We start from the raw sequence: 16,193 nt of genomic DNA on the forward strand, positions 1-16,193 counted from the left end.
ATAATTTGTTGAAAAATTTAGTTTTTGTTCTAAAATGGGTCCATTGAAATATGGTGATTTATTGAAAAAGATATAGGGTAATGGATAGAGAAGAAGTTCTTATGTATTTGTTTGTTACCCAATCAGAACATGAGAGTCATACAAACCAGTGAGTCACCATTATTCTGGGGACCAATCTTGTACAATCCTGTGAAAGAAATATCATGCCACCAGGCAGGAGCAATCCACTTGCTGTACACTCTCTTGAGATTGGGGACCAGCTACAGGATCCCAGGACAAATTGTAGGAGTTCTAGTCTTCCTCAGAGCATCTGGTCAAACACTTGCATAGAGCAGAGGGTCAGAGCATGCTCTGGAAGGAGAAACAGGGACTAGTGTCTAGATCTTTTTCTTTTAAATAGTGAACAAATGAAATGATAAAGTAACTTTGCCAACAATCAGGCTTACTGTGTATGGCTACAAATTAATGTTCTTTTCATGTGTCTAGTACTCCATACACCTTTCTTCAAGCAAACATAGACCCCCATTTAAGAGAATTCCATTCCACATATCTCAGAAAGGACTTCCCTGACCTGGGACCTGGGCCACAGTGATGGACACATGATCAGAGCTTGCTTACTTCCTATATCATCTGGCCATCGTAATTCATTTGGAGATGAGCATTTAGTCAGAGAGACTATCTTTTGAGATTTTATGTACGACTCTATCACTATTGTGTGCATATATGTGTATTTATTTGGAAGAACATATACAAAAAATTTTAATATTGATTATAAAAGTTAAGAGTATATATATTATTATGTATCTTCATGTTTTTGTACTTTTAATATTATGCAATGAATATTTACATTTTTGGCAACCAATCAACAGATCACTGAAATTTCAGAAAAGTTTAAAATCTAACAGACAGGAAAAAGAATGTTTTCTAAGTCAAAAATAAGGTGATTCTAACATGCCCCAAAGGAGATAACTAACTACATCTAAGGTCTTATGCAGTGGGCCCATGGCCCATTCATTTCAAATCTAAAACATGTAAATAGCCTTAATTTAAAAAAAAAGATGTAGCTCTAAAAGAACTTTAAAAATAACAATCATTATCATTAACTAGAATTACCGTTATTGAATGAAAGAAGCCAAAGTTCAATACTGGGCTTTAGATGGAAACCAACAGAAAATACATTACACACACATCCTGGGCACCACTGTGATAAAGCTGAGTAGAACTTTATCCAGAGCCAGACACCCAGCTTATTATAGGTCACAGCTAGGGAACGCATTGCTACATGTATATTTGAAGAAGCAAACAGACAGTCGTAGGCTTAGCATTTCTGTCTCATTACTTAGACGTATGACATGGAAATTTCTGAGGGTAAGCACAACTCTTAAATCATATTTTATGGTATTGGGGGAGGGTGTGTCAAAAACTAATTCAGCAAAAATTGGAATATATTGAGTTCAGGACTTATTAGAACTTTAAATAGTAGCTTTCACTGATTTTGTTGTTGGAAGGATGGTACTTATAATGTATATGTTAAAAAAATAACCATTGGTGAAAAGAAAAGATCAGACAGAAATTACAAATTTGATTTGAATTTTTCTATATGATAAGAACTATTGTTTGTATAATGCACCATTGCTTTAAAATAGCTCTCACCTTGATTAATTCACTTGATTCCCATGATAACCTTGTGAAGCACATGAGACAGGAATCATTAGTTCTGTTAATGTAAAAAAAAACACACCATTCAAACCTGTAAAGAATTTTGTGAGCTTATTTGAGCCAAACTGTCAACAGTTGCCAGAATCTCAATGTATTGAGATAGTGCTCCGGAGAATGGCAATTTTTCATTTTGTTTTTTACATTACCATCAAAGGAGGAGATGTAAGTGGGTTACATGAAATCCATTGGTAATAGATTAGAGAAGTGGGAGAAAGCAAAGTGGGAAAACCTCTTGGATTGGATAAAGAGTAAAATAATAGACACATGCTTCTTTTACACAGGTGGGTATAGGATAGTTAACAGTCAACCATTAACACAATAACAATGAGGGAATCTGTGGTCTCTGCCAGGGCACCAGGGCTGTGCCCTGAAGGGTCTGGAATAAGAGAAGCTACAAATTGCCCTGGCATTTCACAGGTATGTTATCTTAGATGCAAAAAGACAACAGGCTCAATAAAGATCAAAGTTGATATTTGCCAGGGAAGATACTGGCTTAGGACATGACTACCCACTATAAACTGCTTTCTAAAAACAGGCTTTAATTTCAGACCATCCTTCAGACTTTAGGTCTCTTGAGTTTGCAAGGCCGCCACACAGGCCTTTCCTGAGTTAGCCAGGTTAGCATGTGGCCTCTTTTTGTCCACAGTTCCAATGAGGCAATTGAGTCCCAGAAGGTGCACATTCCCAAGGAAACATAATGGGTAAGTGATAAAGTCAGGATCAACACCAGATCATTTTTGTCCAGTTTCAGTGTCCTTTTTCTATATCAGAATGGGACCTAGGAAATATGGCCGCTCAGAGATAACTGCCAGGGACATCTGTTTTCCCATTTCCTGAATGTAGTAGAGAAATTAATCAGTTTTACAAGAGAAAATGCATTTCATTATGAAATAATTAAATCAGGTCTTCCCTTCCAGGGAAGAAAGGAAAGCAGTAATTTAGTTAATCAAAGAAAACAAGTGAGATGTGGAGGAAAATGAAAGCCAACGAGCCTGCTGGAGAAGCCCTAAAGAGTGACACAGGTGTCAAAATAGATACACTAGGAGGAAAGAAGGCAAGACTTCTGCCAGGCTCTATCTTAGTTAAGCATGCAGTTATATACACAGGTCTTTTGGTTGCAAGATAGGTGGAGTCAGAGAAAAGATAGTATCACTAGATCAAATTTGGAGTTTTACGGAGCAAGTTAGGAATGGGGTGAGGGAGACAATGTAAAGTTGGTTGGGTCAGAGGCACTATATAGGGGAGCAAGGAATTACAAACTTTAGTACAGAAAGTAAAGGCTTTGACAGATAGGAGGGTCCTTATTGAAGCACATTTAATGGGGTTTATAACCCAAACAGATGAACGAGGGTCATTCATTCATTTATTCATTCAATGAGTCAACATGAATCTAGTGTTAGATAGCTTTGATTAGGAAATACTGAATTTACAAAAATGAGCTATTAAAAGCAACAAAGTACTCTTGAATATGCAACTTTGTGAAGCAAAATCATTTGATATTGTTGGAAAGGAGCACTTGGCTTGGATGCAGATTACAGAATATAAGTGGGGAGGAAACCAAAGGGCATGTGGTTTCAACCTACCTAGAGATGGAGTGACCAGTTTAGTGGCTTTAATGTCTGAGAGTCTGAGAATTATGTTGTTCCCAATACATTTTCTCTCTGTAACATCAAATATTCCAATATCAAAATTTAAGGATGCCAATATCTTCAAGGAAATAAAATAATAACCATTATAGAAATAAAAAAGAATGTAATGAATGATTATATAGGAAAACACAGATCCCTAAAACTGACCACCAGAAGAAAACACACAAAAAACACACCAAATACCATAAGATGTTGATGTGCGTGCTTACATACATAAACACACACACATAAAAGCAGAAGTGAGTTCTGGACTTTCAAATCTCAATACTTGAACAGTTTTGACCCCTCTTTATAAAAAGATACAAGTATTGAGAGTATTTTGCTTCTAGGGGAAGTCTTCCATTTTGACTAGGAATTAATGGAAACAAACCCTTTGCTCACACAGTGATATGTATGACAAATGGGAGATTTCGCTCTGATTAGTTTCTGGCCCCATACACTCAAACTTTGTTTCTCCTCTACCCCAGATACTTCCAGAATCAACATCTTGCCTAATGAAGATACAATTTAAAAGAAGAATAACAAGAGGAAATTTAGTTTTTCCAGGTATTAAAACATGTTATGCATCTATACTAATTAAAGGGGTGTGGTATTGTGACATGAATAAGCATATTAGTGAAATATACCAGGAATCCCAGAATATAATCCCAAATACATATGTAAATTTAAAATATGTAAAAGAGATTTAAAAATTTGTTCAAAACATGGAGTTGATATGTACATCAACTGACTTCCCCTTACACATAAACATGACCATATTTTTTAAAGATTCAATACAAATTGAAATAATAAAATAGAAGAAGAATATATGGAAAGCTTATCCTATCTAATAAAAGAGTAATATGCAAATTGACTGTCACTCCAACACACAAGATGGTTGCCCCCATGTGGTCAAAGATGGCTGCCCCCATGTGAACACAAGATAGCTGCCACAAGATGGCCAGCAGGGGAGAGCAGTTGGGGGCGACCAGGCCTGCAGGGGAGGGAGTGCAGTTGGGGGGGACCAGGCCTGCAGGGGAGAGCAGTTGGGGTGACCAGGCCTACAAGGAAGGGCAGTTGGGGGTGATCAAGCCTGCAGGGGAGGGCAGTTAGGGGTGACCAAGCTGGAAGAGGAGGGAAGTTGGGGGGACCAGGCCTGCAGGAAAGGGCAGTTGGGGGAGACCAGGCTGGCAGGGGAGGGCAGTTAGGGGCAATTGGGCTAGCAGGGGAGCAATTAAGCATCAATCAGGCTGGCAGGGGAGTGGTTAGAGCAGTGATGGGCAACCTTTTGAGCTTGGTGTGTCAAACTTCGCCAAAAAACTGAGCATAACTCGGGTAGTGTGTCACTTTGAGGAAAAAACTAACTCCAAGACTCTAGTCGCAAATGTTTCATCCTTAGGAGCAGCAAATGTTTCATCCTTGGCATGCGGCCGCGTGTCATCAGAAATGGCTACGCGTGTCAGTGCTGACACGCGTGTCATAGGTTCACCATCACTGGGATAGAGGGTGATCAGGCTGGCAGGCAGAAGTGGTTAGGGGCAATCAGGAAGGCAGGCAGGTGAGCAATTGGGAGCCAGCAGTCCTGGATTGTGAGAGGGATGTCCGACTGCCTGTTGGACATCCCTTGAGGGGTCCCAGATTGGAGAGGGTGCAGGCTGGCTGAGGGACACCCCTCCCCCCATGCACGATTTCGTGCACCGGGCCTCTAGTTTTAAAATAATCTTGGAGAGAAGAAGTAATGTCTTATATAACACAAAGCCAACGTGAAAAACATAAATTTAACCACATAAGTGAAAAAAAATTCTGCAAAGAAAACGAGTCACAAACCACTAACTAGGAGCAAATATTTGCAACTCATATTGCAAATATAGAGATCATCTCTTTTATAGAGAGCTTCTATAAATAAATCAGAAAAATACAAAAGTCTTAAAGAAAAATAGGCAAGAGATTTCAATAGACAGTCCACAAAATCAGAAATAAATAGGATTTTTATATATGTAAGAAGATGCTCAGCTTACTAATAAAAAGAATGCAAATGAAAACCACAGCAAGGTACCATTTTCTACCCATCAAATTGGTAAAGTTAAGAACATTTAATAGCATCCTGTGTCAGCAGGATGTGTGGGGAAATGGGAACTCTCACACACTGGGAACATGATTGGTACACCCTCCTCACAGGGCAATTTGGCAATATTGATTCACTTTACACATGCCCATCCCCTGTAATCCAGGAATTCCACTTCTAGAAATTTACCTTTTTAATGCAAATTAGGTTGAACCAAATGGAATTGTTGTTGAGGTAGGCCTAAAATGGTCCACAATCTATAATTTTATGTGGTTCAACTCAGTACTTGAAAATGATCAAAATAATGAGTGTACAAAGAAATGTACATGCAGGCTGGATAATAGGCAGGCTGGATAAGCTTTAACATTCCTTATCTTGACCTTCTACCATGCACGCTATAATATGAACTACAAGTATTTTCATTAATGAATTTGTTCTTAGAAATCTAGTGAAGCAATGGCTTCTTTAGGGCTCTGTACAATTTATTCATGGCCATAATAAAGCTGCATGATGAGCAACCATGAATCCTCTGTGGCAAACAATAATTAATGTCTGTACAATGTGTGAGTCTTCAGGGTTCAGCTGACTTGGGCTATGGTCAGTCAGCTGATCTCAGCTGAGTTTGCTCATATATCTGCACACAGTTCTAGGTCAGCGAGATGGCTTTGTTGATCTGGGCTGGGTTTACTCCATATCTGGGGGTTGATTGGCTGTTGGCTGAGATAAAAGGGAAAACTCAGCTCTGCTTTGTGCATCTCCTCTAGGAAGCTAGCCTCCAGGCATGTTCTCATTGCAGCTATATACGGGTAAGAACAGGCAGAAATGGTCAAGGCCTCTTGAGGCCCAGCCTTAGAACTGGACCACGGTCACTTTTGCTGTTTTCTATTGGGCTTAGCAAGTCACAGAGCCAAACCATATTCATTGTGTGAGGAATTAGACTTCACCTCTTTAGTGAGAAGAATTGTAAAGTCACATGGCAAAGGGGATGGGTACATTGAAGAATGAGAAAAGGGACCATTATTTCAATCAATCCAACATGGGCTCCAATTTTTTACCATGAAGTCAGTATGTAGCCAGCTTATTTTATAGTCTATCCACATCAGCTGGCTGCCATCTCTAGTAATAAGTTGGGGAAAAGTATCAGGAACTATTTTCCTTTACCCCTAATTGAGAGCTTTGATCTTTCAAGGGGCCAGCGTTGGTCCAAATTCAGCTGTCCCTCTGGGGCACTGGGCACAATACTGAAATACCCCAACTCCTCTCCTCTCTTCCCCTGTAGCTCTCAAATCTAGCTCCTCCTGCCTCAGTGTACTATTTTATTTCCTATATCTTGTTAATATCATATTTTAATCAGTAGGATAATCTCCAAGCTTTTCAATTGCCTGTCACTTCATAAGTGCTCGATGAATGGTAGCTATTATCATTATAGTGCAGATATTCATAATAAGGTGCTATATTTTGGAACAGATCCAAAGTTCTTTGATTAGTAAAGTACAAAAAAAAGGTCTTATTATAATCCTGTCTGAGCCATTAAGAATGGTCTCCCAGGGCAGCAATGTGACAGGCCAGGATAGGTGCTTCGTTGCAAGAGTTGTGTATTATGAACATATCCAGCTTTTAGTCCTGAGATCTACACTTGTGCATTTGTGACTATTCATTTTATTCAACTTTCACACCTTCATACACTTAATTAAATGTCATTTTCTTATGGGACTTCTGGAGTAGAGGGAAGAGGGTGCATTAAACAAACAAGAATTCCTAGTCTTTTTATTCAGCCATTAGACGTTCATTTATCAGTGCTCTTGTCCATAATTAATGGTTTCACACAGCTTGTGACAGCTGGTTTGTCGCAGCCAAAATCAACCTTACTAAGTTAAGATTTGGAGGCTTGCCACAAGAGGCTAGTTAAACTTGTCACTAACTCCTCATTTACTATTTTAATAGGCTTTTCTGGCATAGGAGCCATTTGCCTGGACTCTCTTTCCTCTCAACGTACAGAGGCGTGAGTTCAGCTTCATCACTCCACATGTCCTCATCTTGTCACAAACGCTCAGAGAACAAGGTTTGAAAAAGGTCAAATCAACAGAGAAGAGAAGTTCATGGAAAAGCTCAAGTGAAAACACCATGGACGTGCATAGAAACAAAGTTGAGTATTGGCAGCTCATAAAACGAAACTTTGTTTTCAGCTTGTCCAATTATCAACAAGTCCTTTTCCCCATACATACCAAAGAAAAAAAGATTAGAAATAACCATGAAGGGTACAGTTGGTGTCATCTCACTCTATGTATGGCAGCGTTAATCTGGTCTCTGAGGGAAAGGAAGAGAATTCCAACGTGTGGCAGCCTTACTATGTGTTGAATGATCTTGTATGAATGATCTTGTTTGTTCCTGGCAAAATTTTGTTTGCCTTGCAAAGTTGATTACTGAACCCATTATAAAAAGGCTTATCAAGGGAAGTGATTGGTCCAATCTCACATGGCTCCTCAAGGCAGAGGCAGATTTTGAACTCAAGTTTGCCTACTTCCAGGACAAGTTTTCTCCACTCTGTAAGGATGGGTAATTCAGTCTATATAAAGAATTTAGAATCTGAGAGGCTGTTTATGTTGATGTAGGTGGCAATTGGTACTTCAAGCACATAGAACATTGTTAGTCCTTTATAGCTTAGAATTGGATGGGAGAGGCCAGGGTAAACATTCACCAATGATTTCTCTCTAGTGTCACCTGTCCTGCTACCTGAGAAAAAGCAATTGTAGATATGGAAGCAAACCAGGCAGAAATAGTCCTTCCAATTTTTCCCAAGTGCCTTATTATGTACTTACTATTTGTCAACAACTACAGTAGGTATTATTTATAGGGGGTCCTATTTTCATCTTTACAACAATTCTTTAAATTATCGGTAACCTCAATATTACACATTTTGAAATTGAGACTCAATTTCAGAGGAGTGAAATAACTTGCACAGAGACCCACAGCTAGTGACTACTCTAGCCTTGAACTCAATTCTGCCTGAGAATTGTTTGGATTTGGATTTTACTAATTTTCCACTATTTTTTAATGCAACTAATATGAATATCTTGACCTTGTGTATTTTTCTGAGAAAAATAAAAACAAACACGCACCTGAAACCATTATCAGAGAGAGTCTTCTTTATTAGGGACAAATTTCCTGACATTTGGGATTATCTAGAAAGGGCTCAGAGGTCCAGGATGGTGCTACAGAAGTATGGGGTGAGGCCAAGGGGGAGGGGAAGGTGGCTTTATGAAGATGGTCCTGTGAAGCCTCAGGTTCTTCGGAGAATTATGGTCTGGCCCTTAGCTTCAGGTTTTCAAACTTAGGAAGAGGGGGGCAAAGTAAGACTACAGTTGGTGGATTCACATGGGCAGTACCCTACTCCCCCATCTCCAAAATGATCTTAGATGATCAATTTCTGCTGGAAAGTTTCATCCTTTTACTTACATCTATCCTCCTTGACCCAGGGGACTACTTCAAATATATGTCACTTATTACTTGACAGATTGTACAGCAAAGGCATATTGGATTCTCCTAATGTGAAAAAAAGTGCTCCAAGAGGGTAGCAGAGACTATATGAGCCTGGATAAGGTTGCAGTTTGGGATGATCAGTCCATTCAGAGCAGAGGGTCAACCAGAAGTTGGGAGACTAGATCCACACTGTGGAACTTTGAAATGGAGGGTCCTGATTAACAAGAAAAGTTAGGCCCTGGAGATCCTAGTGAGCTGGTCGCCATTCCTGGACAGGACTGTGATTTCAATGAGATTTGGAATTTGGGTCAGCTTCTAGCCTTTGTGCGAATTAGGAAAAAGGCAACTTTTCTAGGTGGATGGATGAAATAAAATGTGCTTCTTCCTCTCGGTGAATGTCAGCCCGAGTCAGATCTCACAGGTGGTGGGGATTTGGCCTGATTCATTCCCTGAGACCGGCATATTTGGGCAGTGCACAGACTGCATCACTGTTCATGGCAGTCTGGCCTGGATAGGGGTAGAAAAGGGAAGCGGAATCCTTTGATATGTGGAGATAATAATAATAATGATAATAAAGTTTTTATGAGGATCAAAGGAGAGCCTCATAAATATAATATTATGTTATGTAGCGTATAATGCCTGGCACATACCAAGTCAGGGTTAACTAAATGAACCCCAAACTGGGTCAATTTGGCAGCTTCCTTCTTTCAGTTTGTAGGGCCACTAAAGATGATTTTCCATTTTTAAGTCTATAACTACTCAGAGTTCACTTCTAAGAATACAAAGCTTTTCTGCGCAACTTACAAGTTCACCCACTATAGTTAACTTTTCTTCATTATGTATTGGTCCATCATCTAATTGTTTTTCCTTTTTCTACTGGCCTTACAATTTTATAAATCTGTGGCCATTTGGGCTTGAGATGTCCATACACAACATCCATCTAATAAGAGTCTCTCTTATAGACTTCTCTCTCAGGAGATAAGAAGGGACTATCTTCCTGTGTGATGTTGCCAGAAAATGTTCGCCTTTTCAAATGCCTAACATCTGCTGCATATCTAAGAGCTGTGTCTCACCACAGGCTGTTAGCAATGACCTTCCTTTTCATTGTGTCACCAGCCTCCTAAGTGGTCCTGGCTCTACTTCAGCCAGTGATCTGCATGGGCTTTACACTTTCTTCCTCTGCATCCACCAAGTCTCATCAGACTCTTTTCCTATTACATCTTCCTTTGCTCTCACCTAAACCATTGCAATAGCTTAATAGACCTAACAGATCTTTTGCCACCGAATCATATTTCTCTAACCTATTTTCCAAACTGCTAGAAGGAGCTTTCTTAAATTAAAATCTTATCATAAAATTATTGAATGTCTCCCCATGGCTTTAGAGGGAACAAAATACTCGTTACTTAATAAGCCCTGCAAGGCCTCTCCATGGCCTGGCCCCAGTCTGACTCCACAATCTCATCACTAGCTGCTTCCCCAAGAGAGTCTACACTAAGCCTGATGAACTAAATACAGTTATCTACACTGGTTCAGACCTCCATGTCTTCACTAATTCAGAAAAATTTTTCTTTGAGCATGTCTATCCTCCTCTTGCCCAAGTGATGACCTAATCATCTTTTCAGGTAAGATTCAAGTATTTCTCCTAGCTGATGATGTCCCCTCCACTGTGCCTAATTCCCCTCTCTCTGTGTTAATGATAATATTCATCCCCTGGGTTTCAATTATGTCTACATGTTTCTCTGTCCTATTATACTGAGAGTTTGTGGATAACAGAAAGGGGCAGGATATTTTCCATTTATCCTTTCAGATCTATTGTCCATACTTTTCTACCCGGATCTGTGTTCAGGACTGTGTAGGAACTGCATCCATGAGATCATTTGTCGAAGCTTTCCAGGCAATTTCAATCAATGGGACATAACGGTGGGAAATCTGAGGGAGGAAGGAGAGTGAGATAGGGGTGTTTTACTTATAGTTCCCTCCACCTTAAACAGGTCGTGCATTGGCTATATCTGCATTATCTTTCCAGAGACCACAGCTCCTGCCTATAGCTCTACCTACTGTTCGGCTTCTCTTATCTATACAGACCTGGGGAGGTAACAGCTCCCCACTGTTGCTAGCACATGGTGCTGCACCATCCACAGGTATTGCTTATACTTTGGAAAATGGTCCCTTCATCACTCTCCTTAACCAACAAGTATGTGTAGGCAATCTGTTTCCTGTCAGGTCCCTGATAGATACAGGGACCACGCCTTTTTTTTTGTTCTGCTATTTCTAGAGTTTAGCACAAATCCTGGACACATGGTAGCTGCTCTACACAGTGATCAAGAGCTCAGGCTCTGCGGTCACAGAACTGATGCTCATTCCAGCTCCAGCTACACTATTAACCATTAATTGGCAATTACTCCAAGCCTTTGTTTCCTCATTAAATGATGGGAAAGATAATAATACTCAGATTTCTTAGGGTTGAATGAGATGGTGAAAACAAAACACATATCACAGGCCTGTGAGTGGTAAAGAATTTGGCTTTGCCCAAAGAGAAATCTGGCCTTGGTCCCTGGTTTCTGGAAGGTAACTTCTAAACCCTTGCATTTTCTGTGTGATAGGAGAGATAGTTTATAATACTAATAAGGTGACTCATACTGGGTTCTCAAGCCACATGATATCATCACCACCTCCATGGTGTGGGGTGACTAGAGACTGAGTTCAATCACATAATCAATCAATCAATCAATCAATCATCAATAATGCCTAAGAAATGCAGCCCAAATAAAAGATCTGGACACTAAAGCTGGAGTGAGTATCTACCGTAGGTTGACAAGAAGAGTGTGTATATCACACATTAGCGCTGGAGAGGAATGCATCCTGAGGCCAGGGCAGCTTCACCCCTAGTACCTGCCAGACTTTGCCCTATGCATCTCCTTTCTTGTCTGACTTTAAGGTAACAGTTTCCTGTAATAGATGGTGAGTCTAACAGCTTTTAGTGAGTTCTGAGTTTATCTTTCAAATTATCAAACCTGAGAGTAGTTTTGGGAAATCCTCAAACTTGAAGTTGGCATTGGAAGTCTTGCCAATTTGGCAGCCTGGAGGACTGTGCCCTCCCTCAAATCTCCCAGCTTGGCTAACTCTGGGTAGCTTGGCTTGTGATCAATGCCCAATAAATTTGCCTACTAAATGTTGGTTCAAGGAGTGAATGTAAGAAAGGTAATGGACAATCAGCACACATACCACTTTTCACAGACTGGGGAACCTTGGTTGTGGCTGTGGATCCATTAAACTATAAATCTGCTTTCAGTCTTTACTAAGTTTAGCAAAATGTTTCTTTTTGAGTAAGAATATTTTATATGATTTGGGCCCAAGTGGTACTATTTTGGTTATGAGAAAGTTGAAATGAAATAAAAATTTAAAGGACTAAAACTTCCAAATTTCCCAATCAGAGATTTTTATTTTTATTTTGGAATGTTTATTTGAAGCATCATTTTAATAGAAATCACTTGAATCCCATATGGTTCTTGAGGCAGATTGGCTGTCCAATGTCAGGAAGATTTTTCCAGGCTTCTTGGTCCTTACTTTGTGGGAGGTCATCCTCAGTCATACCCCCTCTGCAGAAATTTCCCTGCAGGGACCATAAAGATGACCACCTGTCCCAGTTTGACCAGATTGAGGGGTTCCCAGGATATGAGACTTTTTATTTTAAAACTGACTGGGGGGTTTCTTGAGATGCAGGGCTTTCAGTCCCAAAATCAGGAAAGTTTCAGAAATACTATGGTGAGTTGGTTTGTTTGGGACCATGTTATCCCTGCCCTCTAGCCCCAGAATTTTGGAATAGACAGTGGTCTTCAGAATAGCCAACCTCTAGATTGAAGAGTGACTTCTGAGAGTGCTTGGCTGGAAAGCTGGGTCCAACAGAGGCTACAATGGCTAATTCAGAGTTAGAAGTTGCAAACAATCAACCCAATTAAAAAGTGGGCAAAAGACCTGAATAGACACTTCTCTAAGTAAGATATACAAATAACCAACAGACATATGAAAAGTTGCTCAACACCACTAATCATCAGAGGAATACAAATCAAAAACCACAATGAGATACCACTTTATACCTGTCAGAATGGCTATCACCAACAAATCAACAAACAACAAGTGTTGGCCAGGATGTGGAAAAAAGGAAACCCTCATGCACTGTTGGTGGGGGTGCAGATTAGTGCAGACACTATGGAATATGGTAAGGAAGATTCTCAAAGAAATTAAAAATGGAACTGCCTTATGACTCAGTGATTCTACTTCTGGGAATATATCCAAAGAAATCTGAAACAGTAATTTGAAAGAATATATGCACCCCTATGTTCATAACAGTGCAACTTACAATAGCCAATATTTGGAAGCAGTCCAAGTGCCCATCAGTAGATGAGTGTATAAAAAGCTGTGGTACATTTACACAATGGAATACTACTCAGCTTTCAAAAGAAGGAAATCTTACCCTTGTGACAGCATCAATGGATCGGGAGAGCACTATGCCAAGTGAAATAAACCAGAGAGAAAGACAAGTATCATATGATTTCACTTATATGTAGACTCTAATGAACAAAATAAACTAACAAACAAAACAGAAACAGACTCATAGATACAGAGAACAAACTGATAGCTGTCAGAGGGAAGGGAGATTGGACGGCTGGCTGAAAAAGGTGAAGGGATAGGCAATTTGCATTGGTAGTTGCAAAATTGCTACAGAGATGTAGATTGCAGAATGGAGAATATAGTCAATAATGTCCAGATAATGGGGTATGGGACCACGTGGGTGCTTGGTTTTCTAGACACTTTGCTGTAGATCTGAAACTGGTATGGAATATAAACTGTGGTTGAAAAATAAAATAATATTTTTAAAAGAATTAGAACTTGAGATGGAGAGAGTGGGCTAACTAATATGGAGTGAAGATACCAAGAGGGTAAACCAAGTCTAATGAATGAGATCAAAGAGATGATCTGTGAAGTCCTATGCTGGTGAGAGATGATGGGGGCAAGCATCTTAGGATTCTGAAAGGCCCTTTATTTTTCCAAATTCTGTTCCTATGTCCTTAAGGCCTGCTTTCTTTCACAGTACCTGGTTAAACAGTCAAAAACTTCCTACATTTTTATCTCTAAGTGAACACTTTTAATAAGCCTTTCATTTCTCACACTAAACTGAGAGAACTCTGCTCTTATAAACTGACACGTTAAATGGGACATCTACACTGGAGTTGGGAGGGGAAAGGAAAAAAATTAATTAGGGGAGATGAGGGAGAAAGTGAATATAAAGGTGACACTATGTGTGGCATTGTGTATTGAGTAATTTTCTTTGGCTCACCTATGGTAGAACCAAGAACAAGGAGGTTGACATCTATTTAGTGCCCACTACATGTTGAACACTTTCCATAGTTTATTCCATTTAATTTAGTCTTCTCACCAATATTGTGAGGTAAGTTAATCATCTCATACATATGAGGAACCTTCATAGAGGTTAAGTAACTTGACATTGGCTTTCCATGGATGGCTTTTCAATTCTAGATTGTCTAATCGCAAGGGCATTAGACCCTGTTGCCTCACATAGCATAAGAGAATTAATTGAAATGACTCTGGGCAGTGACAAGGGTCTGTGGAAATGGTTGAGCAATCTTTTTGGAACTTGGGACACATTTAGTGGACAATGAATTCCATGGTCCATTGACCCAGTGCCAGAGGCATTTTGCCTCTATGTGGTCACTCTCTTCATATTCTCAGACCACTTTTACTAACAGGGTGATCCTTTCATCATAGCCAAGGCAATGTGGGCTTATGCGACTCAGGGGCTGGTCATGGTCCCTCTATAGCTCTCTGTTGCCCCATTCACCCACAGGCAACTTGTTTCCGTTAACAAGGACATTGTGCTGACCCTCATTGTGGTCTTTTGTACTCACTGTGGTCTGGAGATATGCATCTCTTTCCCTCTCCCTACTCCTCCACACCATCCTGTATCTGACTTGCTCCAACACATGATTCAGGTATAACTCATAAGTCACCTCTTCCAGGAAGCCTCCCCTGGTCCCCAAGCCTGCATAAAATTTCCCTCTTAGGTGTTTCTGTAGCACCCAATCTCCCTTATCCAATTTATTATAATGTCCTATTAATTCACCCGTTTCCCCTACCAGACAGTATTGGTCCTACATAGCATTGTGGCCTCAGGGTGCCTGGCACACAGTATATTCAATAAATAATTGTTGAATAAATTACTTAATAAATTAAAAAATCACAGAGTCATAAATAGTAGCCAATACCAAGAGGCTCAGGAGCCAACCAAGTAAAAGAACAAGAACAGTGGTCACTGTTTATCGAGTGACCAGTGGGCACCAGGCACTCCTCCGCAAGGTCTATATTATTTAATTCTCATAATGGTTCTGGGAGGTGGGCATCTTCATCCCATCGGAGAGGCTGAAGTTACCTCAACTGCCCAAATCATGCAGCACGAGAGCTCAAGTTCCAAGACTTGCAAACTCATGCTTGGAACCCAGAAATACGATAGGGAACCAGAGTGGGAGAGAATCGCAGCGGCTGGAAACCCTCCCCGTGGTCAGAGCCCTGTTGGTCATATGGGGCTGAAGCAAGTGGCCGGCTTTGTTTGAAGGTCCATGCTGGGGCAGCTGCTAGGGACAGGGCTGGCCTTTGTCAGGGGCCCCTTCAGTCCGCCATGGAGAGCAGTTCCCTAAGCTTGACTGCTTGTCAGCATCTCTCGTTCTGCCCACGCAACATTTCTTCCAGAATCTGGCGTGAAACCAGCACAGCTTTCCACAGTCAAGTTCCTGCCATTACCCGGGACTAGCCAAGCCGAAAGGGCCTGTTTTCTCTGCTGTTTTCAGAGCTTTTGTGCTCCCTCTCGGCGGGCCTCCTGCCCTCCCCTCAGCAAGGTTGAATTCCCTGATGGTAATCATAATCATAAGCATATGTTGTTGCTCTCGGCTGCCATTGGGCTTGCAAGCTTTAGTTTTAAAGGTAAAAAATAGAGAATCATTTTTGAAATACGTTTTCTGTCGAGGGGCAGTTTCTGTGGACAGAACAGTGATGGTCGAATACATTCTTGGAGCTGGATTGCACCCTAGCACGAGTTCAAACCAGGTACCGTGTCGGGCAGGCAGCAGCAGAACAATGTTTTACAGCCTGATGCGGTGGTCACAGGATTTGCATCTCAGAGACTCGCTGGCTTACAGAATACTAATGGGGAGCTGGAAACTCCAAAAAACCATCCATCCCAAGTCTTTGCAAATCAGGCCAGAGATTACTCAAAAAGGCAGACATTT

The sequence above is a fragment of the Eptesicus fuscus genome, chromosome 2 (assembly GCF_027574615.1).
Source record: "Eptesicus fuscus isolate TK198812 chromosome 2, DD_ASM_mEF_20220401, whole genome shotgun sequence".
NCBI classification, from domain to species: domain Eukaryota; kingdom Metazoa; phylum Chordata; class Mammalia; order Chiroptera; family Vespertilionidae; genus Eptesicus; species Eptesicus fuscus.